The 27,349-nt window shown below is 32.7% G+C and overlaps 1 protein-coding gene across 5 annotated transcripts in view; it reads left to right on the plus strand.

Moving 5' to 3' along the window:
• Nucleotides 1-23,552: 23,552 nt before the first annotated feature.
• Nucleotides 23,553-27,349, plus strand: part of TFEC (transcription factor EC) — a 73,853-nt gene continuing 70,056 nt past the window's right edge. For 2 of the 5 annotated variants that reach the window (XR_010381607.1, XM_064487417.1), the window contains exon 1: nt 23,553-23,734. The gene's annotated coding sequence lies outside the window, so the exon portion shown is untranslated. The remainder of the gene's footprint in view (nt 23,735-27,349) is intronic. The other 3 variants (XM_064487418.1, XM_064487419.1, XM_064487420.1) reach the window with 3 other exon arrangements.

Genomic DNA, 27,349 nt, shown 5'->3' on the forward strand with positions numbered 1-27,349 from the left:
TATTGATAATATTCTTTCATTACCTTGTTAGTCTCTTCTTTATCTGTGGCTATGTCCCTCTTTTAATTCATTATTTTGTTTATGTTTTCTCTTATTATTTTGATCAATTTTTCCAGAGATTTATCTGTTTTGTTAGGCTTTTTCTCCTTCAAACAGCTAACTGCAGCTTTGTTGATTTTCTCTAGAGTGCCTCTAAGTACTATTTCATTGAATTTTTAAAATAATCACTTTTTCTACATATGACAGACAACATGTTAGCCAAGAATCAAGTACAGAGAATGTAATGTTTACAAACCCCAAATTTAACAAATATTAATAAATTTGTGAATCTATTTTTTCCTGTTGTCTAAAAGTTGTGTTCTTTGTTACATTACTTCTTCCTGTTATGTTTGTACTCATTTTTATTATTTCAGCGTGTTCAAGTGCAGTATACTCTATTCTTGGAAATATCCTTGGAAAATATATGTTATTAAAAAATTAGAAAGTGGATCTTTGTTAAATAGCCTACATATAAGTGAAAAGAACTAGATATATCTAATAGATTTTCTACAGTTGCTTTATGATTTTAGGATCTATTTTTTGCCTCTTACTTTTAGATCTATTATTTATTATTAAGACTTGTGAAGGCAAAGCATTTTTTTCTGGTAGTGTTAAAATAATCATTAAATTTTTATTTGATAGATGATCTGTTTATATATGTGTCAACTTTTCTCCCACTTTGTTAGTTATTCCAAACTTTTCCAAATTATTCAAAACTAACTACAGTATATTATAAATACTGTTTGTAATATTAGAACTTTTTTAGTGCCATGGACACAGCTTCATTATTTCTTTGACATAGATGGTATGTTTCCCAGCTTTTTGTCTTCCCATTTATTTATACATCCACACTGTACATCTTCAATTTACTCTCCTACTTTTTTAGGTTTTAAGAGTCAAATTCTCTGAATTCCTGTTTTTAGGTTGCACTTTATGTAATACACTATTTTCAACCTTAGCAATGTTGAAATAGTTGTTTCCCTGGTTCAGGGAGATCAGGGCTGGGCTTATAGGAAAAAGAAGTAATCATCCTATCATACAATGTAAGGGAAGGAGAGACCTCCAAGTCTCCCCAGCCATCTCAAAAAAAAAAAAAAAAATTGCTTCTGTCTTGCTTGAAATCTTCATTTCACTTGGCAACACTTACTGAAATTCTACCAATTAAACAATCATTTCAGACATTAAGTATTCCCTTTCAAAACAAACAAAAAATTCTCAAATAGTGGACATTTATATGGATTTATTCTATCTTAGATAAATTGGAAAGATAGAGTAGGACTTCTGAGAGGAGAAAATGGTGAGCAAATTCTAGGTCAAGATTTTCAGTGAAGGAAGGGCTTAGGTGATGTTAATTGCACTTTAGGCTAGAAATGAGAGGAGAGCCCCTCCCTTTCCCTGCTCCCTCAGGGAATTTAATTTACCAAAGAGCAGCTTGTCAGCACTGAAAGCTGCAGGTTAATGGCCGAACACTTTACTAGGTGGAGGAGGAATAGAAATGAGAGGAGAGCCCCTCCCTTTCCCTTCTCCCTCAGGGAATTTAATTTACAAAAGAGCAGCTTGGCAGCACTGAAAGCTGCAGGTTAATGGCCAAACACTTTATTAGGTGGAGGAGAAATGCAGTATCAGTGGAAGAAAGACTTCAGTCAAGACCAAGGTCCATTTTAACTAAAGATGGATTGATTATTTGAGTGAGTTTGGGAATAATAGCTAAAATTAGTACATAGTAAATCTTAATAAATATTGACTAAGTTAGCAAATAAATGCATGATTAAAGAAAGTAGAAGCAAGCATCAACATTCAAAGCAATTGAGACGGGACAACGTGTCATTAATTGCCCTGTGCACCTGGTCTAAACAGTACAACATGAAAGTCAGTCAAGCTTGTAGAATGCTTGTAGTCATGGATATCCAAAGTTCTTGGTGGACTGACTACAGGTTCTTCCATATTTTTCTTGTCCTTATTTCTTGCTTCACCTTCTGTTCCATAATCCAGAGTTAAGAATGGTTAATATCTCACTCAAGGTGCCATAGTAGTTTTGCTGAAATCAGAGGCATTACAGATAATTAGCACTTGAAAAATCATTGATTCATTTTCACCTTATATATAGAAACATTCATGAAAAATAGATTTGCCTAACCATCTGAAATGAGCAAATCAAAGTGTGTGGAAAACCAGGGAATCCTGAGTAATGAAAGCTATGAAAGGTAAAGAGCTTTTCCTCGGTCCTGCCTCATGTTTTATGGCCTTATCCTCCTGAGCTAGAGGGGTTGCCCCAAAGATCCTTCTAATTCTCCCCTGTATGAGACTCCATATTAGAATACTAATAATTAGAATCTAGGAAATATTAGTAGACAAATCAGAATTTAAATGTTTGCTTAAAAATGTATTTTACATTTTACATAAACTGATCTCAAAGGTCATTATATCATTTAATTTTTTTCCTTAAATACAAATAATTCTTAGGTGATTGAACTCTCAATATTTCACTTGAAATCACCTCTTGGCCAAGATAAATTGTGGTCTTCACATAAACTGTATGTTGACTTTAATAGGTCATATAGTCCTACTGTGTAAACCATGCATAGGAAATAATTTAGTAAATTGTAAATTGCATTATCTTCTCAAGACTACTGGGATACCAATCAGCTTCCTGGAGAGTCTTATACAGTGGACATAATCTATGTTATATATTCAGTTTCAGATATTTTTCTAAAAATTTGTGAGTGTTTTTTTTTAAACATCATACAAAACAATTACAATTTGTCTGACTTGCTTTATCTGAACTAGTTAAACACTTCTTCAGTTAAGTTCAAAGTTCCCAAGCAAGCATTTTAAACTTTTCCCAGGCTCATTATAATTCAGAGAAAAAAATTATTCTCAAGTGTAATTCAGTATTTTAGAATTAGAATATGCATTGCTCTTCAGATTTATCTCACACACATATTCCCTGCCAGTTTTTAAAACATGATCCCCTATTTCATTTCCCCAACCCAGAATTATAAACTAAAAAAAGTCTTATTTTCTAGCATATTAAATGTTGACTAATCTCTTAGGGAAGAACCTGCTTTAACCTAGATCAAAAGAAGCATGTAAATTATATTAATTTCCAATAAGAAATTCAACTATCAATGGTGCTATGTACTTATGTCCTCTGACGAGTATGTGTGATTTTTATTGCTCTGTGTTGGGCCTGGAATAAAAATGAAGGGAGATTGGTATAGAGAGTCAAATGTTAAATGGCAGCAGGTAATGAAAGATGGGTAAATTCATTTCCTGAATAGGGATAGAAGAGTCACAGGGGCCATCAGGCTGTGTTATGTAAACAGGGCATATTCTTCCTTGGGCAGACCTTGAACAGACATTGCCAGCATTTACCAGGAAGATTCTAATTTACTTTGCTTCCTTTGCTGACTAAAGCTCCTTCTGTTTGATGTATTCCTTTCTGGGGTAAGATAATAACCTCAGTAAGGTTGCATTCAATTTTTTTTAGCTAACCGGCAGGCCCCTTTCTCTCTTTAAGATGACACTGTGTAAATTTAGTGTGGTCTGTTACATCTTAATTCTGCTGCAGAGGACAATCCCATGTTTCTAGTGGAACATCATCCACATCATAACCATACATAAATGTGCACATATGTATAGACACTTTTGTATTAGCCACTATCATATAATAAGTGAAGAAGACTGTAGTGATTTCAAATGGTGAAATATTATTTGGTTTAAGATCAGTTTATAATTCATGCTACAGTACGTGAATGTGCTATAATAAAAGTCTGTACTGGATATAAATCTTTCTGTTGGTTTCCATTTTTATCAAAGTTATACATATTCAAGTAGTTCAACAAGGCTTCTACAAAAATCAGTAGTCACCCTCTTCCTTCATTTTCCTTCTGCCAGAAGCAACTCCATTCATGACTTCAGTTGATTTGTTTGGTATTAGCATCTAAATTATGTGATTTAAATTATATATTTTGGTTTGTCAGTTTTATTCATTATCAAATAACTTCATAGTCCTAAGGATCAGGAATTAACTCTTTTCTCCACCCACCCCACAATGCGTATAAAACCTTCCCATCTCCCAACCCCATTTCCATATATGATTATATTTCTATTTAGGTTACATAAATATGATATGTTTTACATTATTATGATGATGTAAGCACTATTCAGAACTGAATATGATAAATAGTGATTAATTTCCTTTACTACTCAATGTTTTGTATTTCTTGGAGTTATTATCTTCATTTCCCATTTAAATTATTTTTTATATATTTGTAACTAATTTAGTGCCAAAGACTCCCCAACATTGTCTATGTCTTCCTTCAAGATGTTCAACTACATCAGTATACTGTCAATTTCATCTGTTTTTGGAAAGGCCTGATATCTTCAATACAGACTAGTTGTACCTTATACCTGGTGCGTAGCAGTCATATGGAATCTACCTCACCATCACCTTGGGTACTCTCATCTATTCTACCATGTTGGATCTACTATGTCCTACCCCATGTCTTCCTTACAGGTTTAATCCCTTATCTTGTATATAAAGCAACGTATCAAATCTTCGCATGCCTATAAATATCTTTTGCTTGGCAGTGATTTTCTTTCAGAATTTTTGAACCATTTCTCAGTGATGGTTTATTGAGAAGAAAGAGGCTGTCTGATACGTAATCTTTTGTATGTGTTCTTTCTGCCTCTACCTCTCTGGAAACTTGTAGGATCTTCTTTTTGTCCCAAAGTATTTGGTGATTTTCCAGAAATCTTTCTGTTTTAATTTCCAATCTAATTACACTATGCAGAGAGCACACTCTGTATGATATGATTTCTGTCATATTTATTAATATTTGTTAATTGCCCACACTATGTTATCCTGATAAAATTTCCATGTGCATGTAAAAATTATGGGTATTTGTTGTGGCTAGATGGAATGTTCTGTAAGTATCAATTAGGACAAGTTGGTTGATAATGTTCACATCTATGTTCTTACTGATTTTCTGTCTTCTATGTGTTATTAAGAGAGGGTTATTAAAGTTTCTTTCTAAAATTGTGTAGTTTTCTATTTCTCATTATAGTTCCATCAATTTTTGCTTCATATATTTTGAAGCTCTGTTATTAAGTGTATAACTGTTTAAAATCATTGTGTTGCTTTAAATGAATCAAGTTTCATTATTATGAAATGACCTACTTCACCATGCTAATATTCATTGCTGAGAAACCTACATTAACTGATATTAATATAGTCATTCCAATTTTTTTTGATTAGTGTTAGTATGGTATAGCTTTTCCCACCCTTTTCACTTTAAAGCTATTTTTTACTGTATATTTAAAGGGCATTTCTTGTAGGAAGCATATAGTTGAGTCTTACTTTTTTTAAAATACAATCTTATAATCTTTGTCTTTTACTTGGGGTAATAAGACCATTTATGTTCAATGTGATTATTAATTTCAGTAGTTTAAACCTATTATTGTACTATTTGTTTTCTATTTTTACTATCTCTTCCTTTTTCCCCTTTCCTTTTTTTTTTTTTCTTTCTCCCTTGAATTAGTCAAATTAAACAAATATTGTTTATTATTCTATTCTCTTTATTGGCTTTTTCTCTGTAACTCTTTGTTTAGTTATTTTAATGATTACTTTAGGGTTTATAGCTATGTCTTTGGCTTCACACAGTTTCCCCTCAAGTGATATTATACCTCTTTACATATAGTGAATAACCTTACAGTAGTATACTTCCGTTTCTTTTCTCCCTGCCTTGTGCTATTTTTCATTAATTTTAACTTTGTATTATATTATAAACCTCATATTGCATTGTTATTAATTTTGTTTAAATGGTCAATTATCTTTTAGAGATTTAAAGAATGGGAAAAAATCTTAAACATTTACCCCCTAAATTACTATTTCTAGTCCTCTTCTTTCTTTAATATTTCTTATTGTATGAGTCTGTTGATGGTGAATACTTTCAGATTTTGTATGTCTGGAAAAGTATTTCACCTTCATTTTCAAAGATGTTTTTGTTGAGTTTAGAAATCTAGGCTTACCATTTTTATCTTTCAGCACCTTAGTGATGCTGTTTCACTGTTTCAGTGACAGAAATTTACTGTCATCTTTATCTTTGTTCCTCTGTACATGTTTTTCTCTGGCTACTTTTAAGATTTTGTCTTTATCACTGGCTTTGAATAATTTAGTAATGGTGTGCCATGATGTTTAGGACTTGGGGTTAATTGAGCTTCTTGGATATATGGATTTATAGTTCTCACCATATTTGAAGTTTTTGGCTATTATTTCTTCCAAGTTTTTTTCCTATTCTTTCTCTGTTTCCTAACTGTGGGAACTATAATCACACATATTTTAGGCTACATAAAATTGTCCCACAGCTAACTGGCACTCTGTTCATTTTTGTTGTTGTTATTCTTATTTTATTCTGTGTTTCATTTTGGATTGTTTATTTTGTTATGACTTTAAGTTTACTAATTTTTTTTCGCAACCATATCTAATCTGCTATTACTCCCATTCAGCTCATTTTGTATCTCACACATTGTAGTTTTCATCCTTAGAAGTACAACTTGAGTCCTTTCTATATCTTACGTATCTTTACATAATTTTTCAAACATATACAATACAGTTACAAGGTTTTAATGTCATTTTCTTCTAATTCTAACATCTATGCCAGTTTTTATTGTTTGATTGATTTTTTTATCTTCATTGTGGGTTGTGTTTCCTTGTTTCTTTGCATATTTGATAGCTTTTTATTGGATCTCAGACTGTGAATTTTACTTCATTGGATGTTGGCTATTTTTTTTATTCTTGTAAATATTTTTGAACTTTTTTCTGGGATACGATTTAGTTACTTGGAAAGAGTTTGAATTTTGACTGTTATGTTTTTAATATTTCTTTTAGATGGGAACAGAGCTGTGCTAGGTCTAGAGCTAATTATCCTCGTAATTGAGGCAAGATCCTTCTGTGTTCCTTAACCCACGCCAGTGAATCATAGGCTTTTCACTATGGCTCTAATCATTTACCTCCAATTGTTTCTAGTGGTTCTTTTTCTGGTTTGAGGTATTTTCTACATGAATATACTAATCAGTACTTAGCTAACTACATTGAGAGAGATACCTGCAGATATCTGCTCTGCAGCTCTTTCCTCCCCAGTATATTGGGAATTCTAGTCACCTTGGTCTCCCCGTATTTTCAGATCCCCTCCATTCACAGAGACTGCCAGCTTCTGCCTCAATTAACTTAACTATTAACACCACAGCCTGAAACTCTCTCATGGCAGTAAGCTAGGGAAATCACTGCGCTCACTTTTTCCCTGAATGTTTCCTGTCTCTCTAGGATCACTCTTTTATTGACTGACGTTCTGTCTCTTGAAAGCTGGTGTTTCAAATATTTTGTGTGTTTTTTGGTTGTTTTCATTTGGAGGGTAAATTTGGTCCATGTTACTCTGTGTTGGTCAGCTGTAGTAATATCAAATTTGTGCTTTCTTAACGTTTTCATTAAGGTTTTAGTGAGATTTCAGCAATGTGCTAGCAATAATTATAAATTGATCTGTAATAGCTGCTAATTACAAAATCAATAAAAACAGAAACAATCTGGTACAGTATGCATCAAATAGGAGCATCTGAGGATGCAGGTTATTGCAGTAAAAAGATCACAGAAACAATAAGAACGTCTGGTCTTTGCATGAAACTTGACATTAATTAGCTTGTCACGTTTTAAGCTTTCTGTTTATTCTTGCTTTTTTCAATTGTGAAAAAAGAGATTGTTACGGATATAGTATCGTCTTCAAAGACTTGTGAAATCATTGGGATGTTATATGTAAAATTTACTTGAAAAAAAATCAACATTTTATATATATATATATATGCTCTTCCATTGTTTTAAATTTCAATTTTATAAAATGTTTATTACAAATATTTTTGCAGTATACAATCCATGTATATTTCCTGTATTACTTATATGTTTTGCAGGAAAAGGTCATAATGAAAACACTAAAGGCTCTTAATGCATTATAAAATCACTGTATAACTAACATCAGAAAATATTTGTGTATTTAATTTATTTTGAATTTAGATTTCTATTCTTTTACACTCATATTTTACTGTCTTTCTTGATTTTGTCTACATAATTCAAAAAGGATTTAAATTAAAGATGAGACAGCATGAAGTGGTATTGGAAAAGCAAAAAAAAAAAAACAACAAAAACCACATTTAAATGACAGACATTACTGTAGCATTGATTCCAAACTATGGGACCTATTGCTTTTAACAGCATGACTTCAAACACAATGCTAAATTTGTTTTAAATATAACTATGGAATTACTGAGAGGAGTCTTTTCCCATTTATGTCAAAGATGAAAGATGATTTGTGATAATGCATAGCTATTTTCCTGCCATCATAATTGAACTTACTCGCTAAACTGTATTAACAACAGGGATGATTAAGGAGCCTACCCATTGATATCTTACTACTCATATAGTGATCAAAATTTTAGATCACAGTTTATGCTTTCAAAATGCTTTTGCTTTCATAAAATGCCATATGTATTTATATATTCATATGACTATCATATAGTAAGATCATATAATGCATTTACTCTAATTTAGCATACTAGGAGTATAATTTTGACTTGATAAGATGTATTCATTACTTTGTTTGCCTAATCTATTACTAGCAATAAAGATATATAATATATCAAGTTTCGGAACTAAATCTGTGAGTTGGAAAAATCTGAATTCAGATGCCAGTTCTGTTAGTAGGGTTTCCAGATAAAATACAAGATGCCCAGCTCTGTATTTGAGCTTCAGGTGAATAACATTTTTTTTTTTTTTTTTGGTGTATGTGTGTCCCACACAATATTTGGGACATACTTAAAGAAAAGTTATTTTTTTTATTTGAAATTAAAATGTATCTAGGCATCTTGTATTTTTATTTGCTAAATCTGGCAACCCTACCCATCAGTCACCATCTGAGTGTCAGTCCCCTTTATTCTCTGAATATTTGGGCCCTTGGATCTATGTCACTCTCCCTCAAATTGTTCTGTCTTGGTGATTTCAATTCCTCAGCAGATAATATCTCCAATACTTTGGTCTCTTACTTCCTTAGTCTCTTTTCCTCCAATGTTCTTACTCTATTATGTTAACCACCCTTCTACATGATTATATTCTAGATTTCATCATTCCAAATATATGTACCTCCTTCATAATCTTTAATTCTAAGAATTCCACTCTTTAACTAACACTTCTTACATTTTATTGTACATTGAAGACCCACAGCTCTAAACATTTGTTATTTTTTACTCTACTGGCAGCTACAATCCATTGATTCTTCCACCATTTCATTACTTTCATTCTTCATGTTCTTAATTCTCTTCTTATTCAATACAATCCACAGTAGTTCATGGCAGTATGGAATTATTGTTATATGGAGCCAGACTACCTGGAATTAAAGGGCTTAAATCCCACCTTCACAATTCACTATCTATAACTTTTATATCCGTAATTTACTTAATCATTCTGCTTCAGTTTACTCATCTACAAAATGGCAATACTAGTAGTTACACATGCCACATAAGGTTATGGTGAAGAATACATAATTTATATAATGCGCTTAGAACAGTCCCCTCCTGATACAAAGTATGCACTGTAAGTTTAGCTTTCATTATCATTACCATTGTTAACATTATTACCATTGGCAACATCAAATTCACACTCTCAAATCCTTTTTCCATCTCTTTCTTCACTTTTCTTATCTGGCAAAACCTCAATTTTATTCAAATCCAATTGTACTCTGTTACATGACCATAGAAAGTAGAGGGGGAAAAAACCCAAACAAACAGGCTGTCTGGTTTCAATTTAAATTGATAATTGTGAACTTCACATTGGCCCTTACTACTGCCCAGAAATCCAATTACATGTCCAAGATTCATTCCATCTCTGTTTTACACGTGTCCTTGCTCACCAGCCTTTTAACTCTTACATTCTAATTCACCGAGGAAATGTGAGGCATCAGAAAAGAACTTCCTAAAACTCTCCCAGCTGAATTTCCCAGCCTCTATGAGTCTGTCCCACCCTCTGGCTTCCCTCCTTTCACTCTGAATGGATTCTGTGTGCCCCTACCTTGACCAGTTCTCCCATTTGTACACTTCATCTCCTCTTCTCCTTTATATTGGCATGTAGATATCTGATAGGCATCTCAAAGTTACACATTCTAAACCACACTGGGAATTTCTCCAGCAGATGATCCCCTCTCAGCCGATGGCAGCTCCAACCTTACGGATCCCAGGACAAAGCACCTGGCTCTTCCCTTCCTCTCACATCTCACATCCTTTGCATGAGGCTCCGAAGAGCACCTGAAACCAAAAAGTTCATTTATCCAATCTTGAGTTTTATAATTTGGAAAAAGTAGCTGAAACAAATGGTAGCACCTATCAAAATTTTGGAAGAGAATTAAACCAATAATGCCTGAAAAATGCTGACCACATTGTCTGGAGTATAGTAAATATTCAATAAATATTTGCAGCTATTTTTACTATTATTAATTCTGCTCCTTTTCCTGTTTCTCCTCTTCCAGACTATGCTAATATAGGTAAATATACAAACACATGCATCTGAATATAAATACTGTGGGCTTAAATGTCATCAGATGTGTATTAATATACGGTATACTATTTGCCCCAGTTCTGTAGAAAAGCAGTTTCTTTTGGAATACTCATGCGAGTTTAGTTTGGATTACTTATATGAGTTTAGAAGTGATGTTGGGTGATGTTAAAAATTCAGCTTGAACTGGACTTTCTGAGCTTGAATTTTGCCTCTGGTATGACTCTGGTTATTTATTTGAACTCTATAACTCAGTTTTCTGATTTGTAGTATGGGGTTGCAACAGTACCTCCTCATAGAATTGTTCAATTGTTTTTCAAATTTGTGCAATTTTAGTGTGGTTACTAAGATATTATAAATGCTTTGTAAGTGTTCACCACTTTTGTCTTTGTTATAATAAAGTGGTCTTCTTCATAAGAAGTTTCCAAGGCACAAATTCAAAGGATTGTATTATATAGCTCATCTCTGTTGCAGGTGTTATGGTATATGCATATGGGAACATTTTTTCTCAACTTCAAAAATGTAAGTTACAGTGTAATTTTGCCCCAGATCCTTTGCCGTTTTTTTGGATGCATATGTTTCCAGAACAAAAGGATGACTGGTTACGTTTAAAGTGTGGGGAGTATAATCAATACCAAACGCCTGTCAGTTCCATTCACTCCACAGAGAGCTATTAAGCACTAAGTATACGTTGTGCACTGTTTTGACATGAATACAATGGTGATTAAGCTGAAAAAGTTTCTGCCTTCTTTGAACTTACAGTATGAAACAAGGAAAAGACATCTTTCACATAAATAACTATAAGTCTAACGATTTTCTTTTTGATACCTGTATTGGTTTAAGGCTCTAGCCAACTTCGTGGCATCACACATGCAAGTCTTTAGGCAGCACTGCAGCAACACTGGGGTACGTTGGATACGGGGTGCTCGTTTGCTCAGGTTTCCCCCATGCAATTTCTTACATAACTGGTAAAATCTAATTTGGTCTCCCTTCCACTAAAGTAGACAGTGCTGCTCAGTGGAAATAATTTTGGAAAAGAGAAACTTCTTCACGGGTGCCACTTGTCCCAACTGAGTATTTTGCATCTTACATAGGCAGATTCCAAGTGGAACTACAGATTATGCCTCCGAGCCTGAGACTGGGAAGCTGTCAGTTGGCTGAAGTCAGCAGACGTAGGCATTAAAAATGCTAAAGGAGAGAATGACACTCAGCATCTGGCTGTTTACCAGGAACCAGTGATTCATTTTATTACCTAACATTTAGACCCTTAAATATGCTTCCCAAGTAGTTGTTGCCCCACAAAAATTGAAAACACAAACATTAAAGGAATTGAAGGACGTTTTGCTGATCTGGATGAAAATAAACTTACATTCTGATAAGGTTTTAAAACAAAATAATTGTTGGTCAGTTATATCTATTTTTGGTAACTCAATCACTGTGAAAGTAAAGAATATTCCAAATATTTTGAATTTTATGTACAAAGCATGCAGTAAATCTCTTATTTTGAATATAAAGAGCTATGCTAATAGCTCTTTATTAAGAACAAATGCTTATTCTCATTAAATAGATTTTGTACAAATACTTTAAAATATCAGTTAGAAGGCAGTAACACATTATTTTCCTGTGTGATAGCCAACAAGACCTGCTCTGACCATGATGGAGAATATGTGCAGAAGAACTTTAGTGTATTTAATGACTCCCACTCCTGTCTTCTTTGGGGCAAGTCACTTCCTTGTTTAATGTTCAAAGGCCCAAGTTTACAACTGAGTAAAATTTAATATTGTTCACATTGGAAGGCATAGATTCCAATTCTTCCATAAATTTAAATGATATAGTTTTAGAGATTGTAGATTATCTTTTTATTTTTGAGGAAATAACTAAGCATTATACCGTGGCAGCTGAGAGTCTAGAAATTAGATACCAGTGACTTTGTAATTCACGTATAAGGGAAGGCCCCATATAGCACCCAGAAGAATCTTTCTTCATAGTGTCACATTTTGATAAATGTAAATAGAAATCTCAAATTTAACAATAGTTTGCTTAACAAGATTTGCTAGATGAGAGCCCCTTAGTTTTACTTAAACCCTCATGTACTAAGACTCAGTTTTAACAATTCATCTTATAGCCCACCATTTTCTCGTAGGAATTTGATGAAGGATTTTAAATGACTTTTTCCATTCATAAGCTTCTTCCGCTTTGTATAACCTTCACTTATAGTGCATATAGTTTTTCAAAAACTTTCATCTGTGTGCAGTGTGAGGCATCTATTATTAATGAAATATTGGTGGATTTTTTTTTTTCTGAATTGTCTTGAGAGAATAATGTTCTCTTACTTAGAAACAAAGTCTGTCAGAATGAGCATTCTTAAGAAAAATCATTATATCCACATATGTTCATAAGATACACTATTAAATTTAGTAGTCCCATCACATGTAAGCTTCAGATATTGTTGCTTTAATGCATTCCCTCACTACTTTGATAAAAGCCTTAAGATGTTGCCACTAGTTCTTTGATGATTTCCTCTGATGTTACGTACCTTTCTTTTTTTTCTCCAAAAAATCTGTTTTGCATAAACATGAGAAGTCAAGGCAGTTTGAGTTAACGAGTAAAAAGATTCAAGTTTTAACAGCAAAAGTACATATATTTGTGATCACACATAGCCCTCTCTCTCAATGTAAGGGAAGTTTATTTTCTATTTCTGGAAAATACGAGCCATGAGGTTTAAGAGAAGCCCCAAATATTATTCAAGTTTATAATTTTGAGCTTTATTCAGCTATTTCTTCATTGAATTAATGAGATTTATTAATGGAATTTAGACAGAGAAGAGTCATTTTGACCTAGATATTGACTTACTCATTTTCCCCGTCATCCCTGCCTGACTCCTGAATGAGTCCTGCATTCTGTTGGATTCAGGCATGGATGATTTTCTTTTTAATGTTTAGTTCTAGCTTCTAAATCATTCTGTGGCAATTACATTTAATAAAAAGCCATTGCAGATTACTTATTATGTCTATAGTTAGGTTTAATATTCCTGTAGGGATGAGCTATTAACAAATTAATAATGAACTTAAGTTTGCTCATTTTAACTATGAAGTTCTGCTTTCAACTAGACTATAGTTAATAATATGGTATTATATCCTTGAAATTTGCTGAGAGTAGATAAGTGTTCTCACATTAAAAAGTTAATTATGTGAGGTGATGGTTGTGTTAATTATTTTGATAGTGATGATCATTTCACAATATATATGAAATCATTATATTGTACACTAAATATATACAATTATGTTTGTCAATTATTCCAAAATAAAGCTAGAAAAATAACATTTTAAAAATCTTAATGTTCAGAATTAAATAAGGTAGCTGAATAACTCCAACCTTGTGATATCGGGTGGTACCTATCTCATATTACTTCTCTTTTTATCAATGTTTGGTCAAAATTATCTACACTGTGAATGCTTCCCTGAGCTCATGTAACCCATTTGGTTGTTTCCTCTTTATGTGCAATGCAGTCCTTCTAATGCTTATACTGTATTATGTATTTTTTAAAGTCAAGCATGTTTTTCTGTGGCTCTTTTTTCTTTTTTATTATTATTTTTAAACGGAGTTAACTGGGGATCGAACCCAAGGCCTTTTGCATGCTAAGCATGCACTCTGCCACTAAGCTATACTCACTTTCTGGCTCTAATCTAGAAGAGAACGCCGTTCTACTAATTCTTAGCTGTACCCGTGGAATTGCGTTCTTCTCACCATGCTGAAATGTCATTTTTCACTTTGCTTCCTATATTCTGCGAATTGATAGTATAGGCATCTAAAATCTAACTATTGTATCTGATACTTTTACTTGTATTCTCTTTTCTTTAAAATTAAGTTTACTCAGCATCAGTTTCACTGTTGTTCCTTCCTTGTCACAGCCGTTTTTCTCTAATACTCAATCTACGGCTTTATATCAGCTTGCCAGAAGAAAGTTAACAGTTGTTGTAGGTCTGCATACAGTATGAGAGGTACATCTCTTGCCCCTAGTTTCAGGAACTGGAGGATCAGAAGTCACCAACAGCCATATTATTTGCGTGTGTGTGTGTGTGTGTGTATGTGTATGTGTGTGTATGTGTATGTGTGTGTGTCCCTTTTGTTTCAGAGCTCTCATCCAAAATAGGGAGAATAAAACCCATGTAGTCCCTGGGTTTTTCAAAGCTAAACTCTGCCTGCTTTGAGTTGCAACCAGAAAATAAAGTATAGTTTTTTGCATGATTCAACATCCGTACACAGGAGAAAAGAATCACTTCTAAACACACCATTACTTGTCATAGATTCTCAGATAATACCAGCATGGTGACTGCCACTTTCTTTCTCCCAGTTCTCATTTTCTCTTGTTTAACATAGGAAGTTTTTAAGGGGTTTAATTTTCCGGACTTCTAACTTTATAATTTTTTAAGTGTGTTTCCTTAAAAAAAAGTTTTTTTTAAATCACTGCATTCCATATTCCATGAAAGCTCCTAGCACAGCTCCTGGCACCTAATACAAATTACTTGAATCTAGACCTGATACTTTAATACATTTGTGCCTCTATTTCATAATACTTGGCCTCCCTTCTCTACCATTTTAGTTGGAGATATTTTTATTTCCTGTTAATGCTTTTCAACTTTTTCCTCATTAGTTGATAGCAAAATGAAAGGAAGCATTACCATATGGGAAATGTAATAAATACAAATATTATATTGAAAGATAAGGCCACTCACATAGCTTACACCCAATGTAATTAGTATGTTTACAAGCTGCTAGTCTAGATACACCCAGTAATTTATGTTTCAGGAAGTATTTCATTATATTTAACAAATCCTTTTCATTTCAGTGTCATGGCAGGAGATAGATACTCAAGCTACACGAACTAAGTATCCTGGCAAATTAACTATTAACATTCCCTTGAGGGAAACCTCTACCTAGTAAGAATGTATTCCATTAAAAAGTTTCTAAGCCATGGCATTATATTTAATTTATCTTAGAATTTCAACTCTGATAAAATAAAAGTGAATAATCCAATGTTAATTCTTTACCATTTGGCATAAGAATCATAATTCTTACAAACGTAGAGGCCATGCATGAATTCGAGCAAATCTGGATTATCAGGTGAGTCCCAGATGGCAAAGGTAGGGATGGGAATGTGATTTGGAAAATGTAGAATGGTTTTCATTGGTCATGATGTCAGTGAATAGATGTTGTAAATGTGTGGCTGCATGTTTGTGTTTGTCAGACTTGATGTCATTGGTCCAGGTACTCAAAGCTGACCATCACAATACTGTGCAATTAAGACATTACAATAGATTCTTAATCTGGGGAGAAAAAACAAATAAAAATGGAGTACTCAAAATGCAGATTCTAAAGCAAAATAATATTAAAGTATCAGTTTTTTCTACTTGTAATTTCTATTTTATGTACCTTGGAAAAATTGAAATGAAATTTCGAATATTGATTTGTGAATTTATTTTGGCTTCTATCATCCGCCCAAATGAGATTAAAAGTCTTATTAACTGAAAATTTTAATCCTCTCTTTCTAAATATTTATATGTGTATATGTGTGTGTATGTATACATACACACACACACACACAGATCTTTCTCAACTTACGATGGGGTTGTGTACAAATAAACCCATCATGAGCTGAAAATATTGTAAGTAGAAAATGAATTTAATACACCTAATCTACTGAACATCATAGCTTAACCCAGCCTACCCTAAATGTGCTCAGAACACTTCCATTAGCCTACAGTTGGGTAAAATCACCTAACTCAAGCCTATTTTATAATGAAGTTGAATATCTCATGCTATTTATCACATACTGTACTGAAAGTGAAAAACAGAATGGTTGAAAGCATATCCGTTTTTTTAATCCTCGTGGTCATGTGGCTGATTGGGTGCTACAGCTCACTGATATGGCCAGCATCAGGAGAGAGCATCTTACCGCATATGGCTAGCCCAGGAAAAGATCCAAATTCAAAATTCTAAGTATGGCTTCCACTGAATGTTTATTCCTTTTGCATCACCATAAAGTCAAAAAATCATACTTTGAACCATAATAAGTTGGGGACTGTCTGTATACATTTTTTAAATTAAGAAATACTAACAAATCATGTTGGCAACTTCCAAAGAGATTATCAATTAAAAAAAGACTATTCCTGCCACAATACCATCATTCTTGGCATTTGTTGACATCTTTATTGAAGTCTTATGAATCTCATTTTTCCTTTGTTTTATACCCACATCATGAAGCACCTACCGATCAAAGTGAATTTAAATACTACTGGCATTTCTTGTCACCAAGAGTATAAATGATCCCTAAGACAACATGTACACATTGCTTAGTCTAGGTCACATCTAGATTTTGTACATTATTGCATATTACACCCTAACTTACTGGAGGAAAAAAACAGTCTTACTCCTTCCTCCTTCTGTTTCTTCTTATTTCACTTTGTCAAAAGGCAGATTTATCATAGTTAAAGATGTCAACCAAAAATTGTAAATTAAAACAAAAAGGCTCATGCTTTTTTGTATGCATGGGCCTTTTTTAAATCTCTACAGGAATTTTTAAAAGTGTCAAAATGGCAATATGGAAAAATATTTCTACACTTCTTTCTTTGTCTCTGATCTTATTACCTTTCCAGATAATCTCTCTTTAAAAATCATCACATTGTTATAATTATTACAGTTTAATCATGAAAACTTGTGTTTGCTTGAAGCAAAATATGAATTTGTGAAATGACTTGTATTTTTATGCCCTTTGAAAGATGACAGTTCCCCGCTTGTAGATAGATTCTGGAAGGTGTTTTGGGCATGTATCTTAAGAACAAAAGTAATAATACTTATAAACATGTCTATAGTCATAGAGTTTTTATTTTATTTTAGTTTTCATCTCCCCAAATCATAATTGAAATCATCATCTTCAACTTGCTACCTGCTCCCTCCCTTGTTCTTATACCTGCCCTCTCTTATTTGTATTTTAGTGAAATGTTTTAGAATAAAGCTCATAGCTTATTATTGGAAGGACTGAATTTGTTTCTTAGGTGACATTATAGAAGAACTAAACTTTACTAAAGGGTGATTCCCTGGGGAGAGTCGGTAAGTTAAAGGCTATTAGGAGAGATTTATAGTCATTTTCCCTAATGACAAATATTCTGGTTCTCTCAGCATATGGAAATATTGGAGGTTAATTTCCTTTGAAGTAGCCATGGTCGTTGACAGCTTTGGCCAATGAATGAGTGAACAGAAGTGATGAGTGTCACTTCCTTCAGAAGCTGTAAGAACCTGCGTATGATTCACCACATCCTGTTTCCTGCTTAGTAGGGTTGAAAGCATATATGGGTATGGAGCCTCCATTATCCTGGGTCTTTGAGTAACTATGTGGAACAGAGCTCCCCCACCAATCCACACTGACTTTGTACACTATAAAACAACATTTTGTTTTTAACATTCTGTACTTTTTGGAGTTGTCTGGTATAGCATATCCTATCCTCTTCTGTCTGGCAGACAGCAGCTGTACAATTTTGGTAGACTGTAGAAGAATTGTCATTTTTCTCATCTCTAAAGAGCTGCAGTGTCAGTCATAGGAGATGCCATCTCATTTGGAACATTCTAATATTACAGAGGAAGAAGCTTTATACTTTTATTTATTTTATGGATAATAAACACATCTTCTAATCTGAGTATAGATTAGATGACAGCCTTCATGGAATAATTCTTACTTCTGGAGTTTTATATATAATCTTCCCTTCCCAATTTTAAATATATCTTCTCTCTTTACCTTAAGGATTCACACCTTCCAAATGCAAAAGCTTTGGGGAAGGAGAATATTTTAAGTCTTATTAGTCATTTATACCTTGGTGAATAAAGTACATAATGAATTAATTAGAGAGTTTTCTAAAAATAGTTTTAGATAGTAGCAAACTGGGGAGATGATAAGGGATCGTGGCACCTGTCTGGCAAAAGGGAAAAGGACATAGAGATTGCATGTTAAAGACAAATTTTACCTACTTCATAATTTTCAGAAGTGCTGGCTCTTTGTTTAATACTCTAGTGTATGGCAAGATTAAACATAAGCTCTAGAGAAATCTTAAAGCCCTTGGCATCATAGAAGAATTAAATTATATTAATGCCTTAAAGGTTTTTAGAGATTCCTTGTTCTTCAAAACTGAGTTGTTGGGGACAGAAAAACTTGCGAAAGTCATTTGATTCTCCATTTCTCGCAGAGCAATGATAAGTCATGCACTTTTGCTAACACTGAATTGATGAGCTGATGTTTCTGAAGTTCACTGAGATAGATGAAGAGCATTTTAGAACTGAAAAAGTACTACTATTGCAATTGTACATGTGTAATTGATCATTTTACACATGTTCCACAGTCCTAGTGCCTGGTATGCTTCTTGTTAAGGACATAATAACTTTGATGGAATGAAACTTTAGTGCAGTTTTAAAAGGCATTTTAAAACTTTACAAATACTGTACTTGCTAATGTGCTAGTGAAATCGTAGAAATCTAGATAAGTTTCAATGTTAGTATTTTAGTGGGATGAACTCCTATATGTTAGTCTGTAATTCTTAAATGATATTGGAATTCAAGATCAGATTTGACATTTAGTGGTTGTCTTAAACTGCTATTCAGGCAGAGTCTGGAGTTACTACACAAAAATAGGAAACATTCACTTTCTAGCTTATGCACGTCACCAAATTGGTAATTAAATCAGACTTTTGAATAATCAATGCAAATTATTTGCCAAATAACTTAGTGGTAATATTAATCTCTCTCTAAAAGTAAAATTTCTTACTCATGAGTGACATATAAATTCCAGTTCTATATACTCATATCTGATTTTGTTTGCTTATTTTCTATGGTAATATTGATTCTGGAGTTTCCAAACTTCCTAGAGAGATATACCCTTTCCTTGAATTTAGCTTTTTAAAAGAGAAGCTAGTTTTTTTCAGTGTTTATCAGGTTGAGAGTTTTTCAAAAATTAACGATTGTTTTTGACTAGGCTACATGTTGGTAAGAAAAAAAGCACACTTACGGGCAGAGTGGCCCTTAACATCCCAGGTGAATATGTATAAAATCAATTACCATTAAAAAGATTTTTATCAATTGCCTTGTATCTTTGAGACTTCTATGAAAACAATATGAAGTAACAATGAATGTATTGCTTTTTCTTTTTGAAAAGCTAATATCTGCTTTCTACTTGTAGAACTATTCTCTGAGTCCACTTCTAAAAGTGTGTTAATTGCCATTTGACAAGCATTTTTTTCTGTATAATCTGTTAATATGTTTTTAACATTATTTTACCTAGACATTATCTATTACTAATTGTTACCTTAGCACCGTCAAATATGTTTGACTTTAGAAACCAAAAAATCTCTACTTTAATGGCATTTCTCATTTCAATATCCCATTCCCTAACAAAATCAGATGTAAGAAAACAATCCGTTTATTCCTTACATCATTTTTATTTGCTATTTCATGTATTACCTCGCTAAATTTCTGGGGTTTTTTCCCTTTAATTTAAACCATGGATAATTTGTCTTCCAAAGTCTATTAGATTTTAATCTCCTTAAGGGTAAGGATCATACCTGTTCGTCTTCGTATCTTAGTGGTGGATACAGGGTAGACATTCAGTAGAAGCTTATTAATGAATAATAAATAAATGAATATTGGTTTTGATGGAGATGTTACTGTAAAGAACATAAGGCTTAGTGTTTAATATATACTGTCTGCTGTGTGACAGGACTAATTCTAAGTACTTGGAAGCATATGCTGTCTCTGTTCTGTCTATATTTCCATATATCACATACTGTTTCAGCGAATGACAGCTTGTCTTTCCAACAGCCTACAATGGAAGTTTTGTCAGCAGGCTGCCCTCAGCATGCAAAACACACTTTGCCCACATGTAACTTGGACAGGATATGCTTGGGAGTTAATATTCCCCTAGAGGCAGTCTGAAACCAAACTACCTGGCTTTTAGGGGGATTTTAGTGGGATCTAAATATTCCTGGTCCTTTGTCCTCTACCTGGAATAAGTATGAGATGCGTATTTTACATGATTTTCCGTGTCATGAAACTAAGAGAGAATTACTGATATAGAGAAGAAAATGTTATGGTCCAATCCATCAATAAGTAAATTTTCAGGTAAGAAGACAAACAAATAATCAAAACCTTATAATACAGCATAACAATTACCTACGCAATATATGTTTCAAAGCTGTGGAAAAAGCGTTTTCCCAGTTTTTGTTTGGTCAAATTAAAAAAAATACTTCTTTTCTTAGAAAGATTTTAATCTGTATGTAGTCATATATGTTAGACTTTCCTTTGTTTATATTTTTCTCTGCTTTGTGGGTTACTAAATGATCACATTTTTCTGAGTGATTTAAAAATTTTTATATTTATGTCTTTAAGATTTTGAAATTGAATTTTTGGTATAGTAGAGGTATGGATCTCTTTCTACTTCTCTTTTTCTCTCTCCCTACCTCCCAACAAATTGTTAGTTATTTGCCCTTAAAGTAATTAATGAGGAATATATCCATTTCCTACCAATGTTAAATTCAAAATTCTGTATACACTAAATTTCTAAAAATGCATTGAAATGTCTGTCTACTATATGCTAGCAATAAGCTGTTTTAGTTAGTGTAGTTAAACAATATGTTCAATACCTCATTGGTCAAGTCCTTCCTCACTATTTTTTATTTTCAAAATATTTTGGCTGTTTTTCATTTATTCTTCTTAGTAAATAGTAATACAAATATCCAATAGAATGTAACTAGAATTTTGATGGATATTATATTGAATTTATATATTTCTTTGAGATTAAATTATATTGACATTAACATTTATAGTAGAAAGATGTGTCAAGTTCCATCTGTTCACACACACACACACGTTTAATTCTTATCTTTCAAGGAAAGCCTGAAAACCTATAAGCAGGAGGTCAGATACGATCTAGACATCGAAAAAAAGGAGAGTCTTGAAGCCAGACATTCTGAGCAGAAGGAAGGGAGGATGTTTATGGTGAAGCTTGGAACCCAGACTTAGATTTAGTTGTGAAGACTTTCATATGCTATTCTAGAGGAATCAGTTTAGGTGGTAGAAAGCTTCTGATGGTTATAAGTAAGGAGAATAAGATGATCAAGTCTATGATTTAGAAAGATAAACTTCTAATCACATGGTTGGTCCCTCTAATAACCAGCCCTCATCTTGAAGCTATTTAGGGATCCATCAGGCCATCTCTTTAACCTAAACCATATATTGTTCAAAGGGTCTTTCAAAGTAACAAAAGATGTTCCTGTCACCCCTATCAGAAACTGTGAACCAGGAACCAGGGATGAAGGTCAAATATTTATTTCTAATTATATCACAATATTATACAAAATAGTATACTATCCCTAAATAGTTTGGTGTACAAACTTTTTCAAATTAAAATTATATTTTAATATAAATTACAAGCATGTTTATTATATAAAATATAGAAACTATAGGTAAATAAGATTTTTGAAATATCTTAAACGCCCTTTTGTACCACCATTAGGATATAAGCAGTGTTGATACATCAGTGTCTATTGCTTCAGGTGTGTGTATCCATGTGTGCATTTTCAAGTTTTCAAAAACCAAAATGTGTGCCCATATAGTAATAGAGCTTCAAAATTTACCTTTTGAATCACACAAATATATTTTAAACTATAATTCAATATAAAGTAGTTTCTAAAATGAGTTAAAATCCCAAATGTTTCTCTTTCTGAATAATGTATTTTATTAATCTTGTTTCTTTATTTCTGATATTAACTTAAATTAATCAGCTTTACTCTAAATTACATATTTACTCCTTCCCATCACCTTAGGAGATTTAAATGTATGATACCATCATCAGAAAATGTAAGATGACTAAAAAATTAGTAATTGATAATGAGAAAACTTATTTTTTACTTAATAGTTTTGCAGTTCTTCAGAGAAGACACAAAGCACTGAGATATATTCACATAAACTCCACTCCTTGACAAACATAAAAGTCAATTTAATTGCATGATATTATAAAACACAAAGGCAAGAGATATTTGAACATAACTTTTGCATGAAACTTCAATGATTAACATGAAGCCTTTGCTTCATGTATTTTTTAAAAATATAGGTTAAGTAAATAAATGCTGTAACTGTTATAAAATAAATGCAAAATATACAGCATAAATTATAGTGTGGGAATGAAGTTGTATCTTTAGATTTTTATGTTCACGCAGTTAACTAATAAATAAAATGGGACTTCTTTAGATGTTTCATTTATAAAAGTAGTAAGTGAGTAACCAGTATTCATGTCCCTTAAAAATATAGATCACACTGCAATATGAAAAATAATAATAAAAATTATAAATCTTGTAAGCTGATTTATGTATCTTCCAGCTACAAGGGAAGATAAAATGTTCTTAGAATAGATGAAAATTATCCTAGAGTCACTTTGAGAGAAAAGTCATATGTTAGGAGAATGTGATTATTTGAAATATGGAAAATTTGATGGCCTCAAGCAAAAACTCAAAATCTGTTAATACTCTGAACAAGATGGCAATTCTTAAAAACTGAAAATTAGGGCAGGTCAGTTTGTTGAAGAAATGTTAAATGTGAGACAGCATGTTGCAATAAACGTGGGATCTTAGTCCACTTTGATAACAACTATATACTGCTTGTGTATATTCTGGGAAGAAATGCTGATTTATGGGGCAATAATGGGATCAACGAGAGCTTTTACTGTGGCCACGTTACTGTTGAGTAGTTTTGTTGGAGTGCTGTTTCTCAAATTGTTAGCATATTTTAGATAAAGAAAGGAAGTCCCCCTACTTGAAACTGCTGTGTCATTTCTTCTTCCTTAACTGAAATTCCAGCCAAGGTTCAGGAAATGCCCTAATGAGCCACTTCTCTTTTCTCTTTCCTCAACTAAGTAGATTCCAACCAGCCCAAACTATTCATTATTCATGGGTTAGACCATTTACTTTGGTTGTCTCTTTTGGCATGGTGCTTATGTTATGGGAAGAGGGATTATAATTCGGTGCTGTTTGTAAAGGTGATAACACTGATAGAATCCAATCATTGCTGGTAGGTAACTAAACTGGCAGGTTAATTTTCTGTACTTTAAACAAACTATAAAGACAAGTCTAATCAATATCTATTTTACTTTGATATGTGTGTCTTGCTGATAATTATGGTTTCGTCTTGTGTGATCACTAGATATCAGGGTATTAGAGTAGTTGAGCTGTGATTTGCTGTAATTTGGGTAAAATATATCTGAAACTGTGTCTATTAATGTCTTATTTTAATCAAGACATAGAAATCACTGTTTTATTTCATGATACCAAAGCAATTTCTTCTTCTAGTGTAATATTCTTGGATATTTACTAAATTGGAACATGATTTAACATTTTATTGCATCTTATATGTTATTTTATGAGTAAATGTTAATTTCTATTTACATTTTAGCAATTTATATTTTATTGGCTTTTAAAGGTAAGAAAATAAGTACTATTCATAGCAGAAATGACACCAGATAATACTTTAGCATATGTTATTTTTTCAGGACTAAAAATTACTCTGTTTTTTAATGAAGATTTGAACCTAAATAATTTGTGTAGGAAATGTCAAGTGTCCCAAAACAATAAATTTTTATAGTGATAGTTTTCAATTATAATACTTAGCAGAGTTATAGTAGGGACTTGAAGATGTATATATCTGTATATACACACATATAAAATACACATATATTTTTATATATAGTTGTTTATATAAATTGTAATCCCGTGCTTTCAGTACTGTCTTAAAATGTTCTATTAAGAATAGACATTTTGAGGAGAAAATAAACCTGAGGTAATCTTTAATTGATTTTGGGTAGCCTTTTAGTAGCTTATTTACTAGAGACTTCATTTAAAGTTAAGAGACTTTAAAATAACCTTCGCAAGTCTTCTCTGTTCAGAGACTGTGTCGACAAAGCAAAGTGAAACAGAATATAGAGTTCAATATCAAGATTATTCAGACAATTCTGCTTCACTTCTATTTTAGATGAATCTGAATGTAGCTTTACACTTTTGAGTAGCTTTTGAATTAATACTAAATCTTTTACTTATTTGGTGGAAGCTACCTTAAATAGGTCAAACTTTGTAAACCCCATTATGAAAATAATGAAAATAAAAATTCTGTTAGCTATATAAGAAATGGAATAGAGACAATTTTCATGTTGCCTATTTCTTTGGGTTGATTACCATGCTTTTAAAAATTTTTTTCCATTTCATTACAAAGCAGTAGTATAGTAATTTTGTTGAACTGGAAGTTGGAACTGTTGTCAAAAATGAAACTGAAAAATGTTTCTTAAAAATCAGCCTAATTTTAATGACTGCAGCACAAGGGTTTATTATAAGTTTTAGATAGCCAAAATAATTAAGAGTTATTGAAATCTGATGGAAATTTCTAGCATTAGTGATATTTTCAGATATTGTGGTAATTAACACAGTGGAAGTGGGAAATAATTTTGAAAACCATGGCTTGACTAGTCAGAAAGGAGATATAAGGAAAGGAGAAAATGAAAGAAATAAAATCTTCTTACACAATGGTTTCAAGTTAACTAATGAAATATGATTCAAAGAGAATAATGATGGATACTGATAAAATAATAAACATGCAAGTGGAAGTATAATCATTCAATTCTTATTAACCAAAGTATAAATAAAATTCAATTTGATTTTTGTACAAATCAATGTACAAAATAAAATTTACTAGACATGCCAGATTCTTCGTGGAGGTAAATTTAATTAACTCTTTATAGTAAAAAATATTGTTTTAAGCAGTGGAGTGATAGCTGATCCAGAGAAGTGATGCAGATTGCAAATTTTATACCATTTGGGAAAAAATATATATATATAGTGCAAAATATATTTCTTGCTTAGGTTTTACTGATTATATTTACTAAGATCAAGAAGAGTCTGTGAGACAAAGAGCAAAGGATGTATGAAGAAAGCAGTAAGAATCACAAGTGTCTTCAAAAACATAACCTGTGAGGGAAGAGCTTAACAGTAGTCTTGTAGGAAAAAAAAATGAATATCAAGAAATTAACTTACAAAAAAATTCCTTTTTTTATAAAGTTGTTAGTTACCAGCCAGTAAGGAATCTGTAGGTCCGGGTGCAGGTGTTTGGAGATATACCAAAATTTGGCAGTTATTATTTTGCCTGTGAGAACTTAGTCAATGATAATTTTGTGATTCCATTAAGTTGTATTTATTGGAGAATGGAAAGTCTTGGCCACTTACTCATCAACAAAAAAGAATGGTATGAGAATTACAGGTAGCTTATGTTAAACGTTAGGAAAATTGGGGGAATCTGTATTATTGAAAAGTAAAATAGTAAGGTAGGTTGTGGAATTTCCTTAGGTGACCAGTTTTAAGAATAGATTGGTCAAGGAAAGAAAGCCCTTGGTTCCAATTTTGTAATTATTTTCTGGAACAGTGGGAGGTTAAGCTTAATGACCTTTAAGACCCATTAGGTTGCTGTTTTTCTTTTTATCACTTCAGGTTTAAAAGAACAGGTAAGATTCAAAAATAGAACTAAAAAAGGGCAATTTAAGGGAATGAGTTAGGAAATAGAGATTGAGTTTCAGTAAGGATTCCCATGTCCTTTTACTTTCATTCCCAAGAGTTACTGCAGAAAAGTATTTCCAAATCATCTCTTGCCTTTCCTGAAACACTCCTCCTTCAGCCTGTGTACTGAAACAGATTGTGGTTCACTTTCTAACTTCTTCCAGAGGGCGAGAGAATCCTTCTATCCCTCTCTTTGTTCCTTTCTTTATTTCTTGTTTAGTGAGCATGTTTCCAATACAGAAGTACACAGGCACATGAACAAATTAAGTTCTGAAAGCTTTTTAGCTTGCTTAGGTGTATTTCCATCCAAATAAGAATTTGAGCCAGGACTTTCTATCTGTTCAATCAGATATTTCAATATATCCTTTGTTTTCCCCTTTGGTGAAAACCCATTCTATCAAACATCTCTCCCCACTCCCCAGAAATCTAGTACCTACTGCTTTGAAAATCTGTCTATACACAGGTAATGCTCTCCGCTAGGATCTGTGGGGAATTCCTCAGCAGCTACGATGTTTACACTCTCTGCTCCCTTTGATCTTGTGCAAATTCAAATAGATTTGAACCTACTGAACTATCTGAGGTCTGCAGCAGAAGTTTTGTCAGCAGCATTTGTACCATCAGCCTTTAAGTTCTGATAAACTTTTGGGCTTCTCCTTAATCAGTCTTAGGCTAAGAGGCATCTGATACTTTAATCATACTCTCAAATTTCTCTCAATTTAGTCAATCACTTTTCCTCTTCTATAGCTTATGATTGTCCTACACACATGCAAGGCACTTTTCACATGATAGATGATTTTCTCTCTCCATCAGAATTATAACTACCCTTAAAGATTTTTCCCTTAAGTGTATTCAACTTTCTTTACCTTCTCTCTGCTCTCAAATTTTAAAGCATCTCTCTCTCTCTCTTTTTTTTTTTTTTTTTTTTTGCAAACAACCATTTTTTTTTTCTTATTAGCCTTTGAAACACTATTGTGGACATGTGGGGATATGGTGTTCAAAAACTCTGAGCTTATGCACTCTTAGAGTAGGAACAAACCTACTCAGACTCAGTGGATGAGTCTGCCTAGTGAGAATACTGATGACACTATCC

This window comes from Camelus dromedarius, chromosome 7 (assembly GCF_036321535.1).
Source record: "Camelus dromedarius isolate mCamDro1 chromosome 7, mCamDro1.pat, whole genome shotgun sequence".
NCBI classification, from domain to species: domain Eukaryota; kingdom Metazoa; phylum Chordata; class Mammalia; order Artiodactyla; family Camelidae; genus Camelus; species Camelus dromedarius.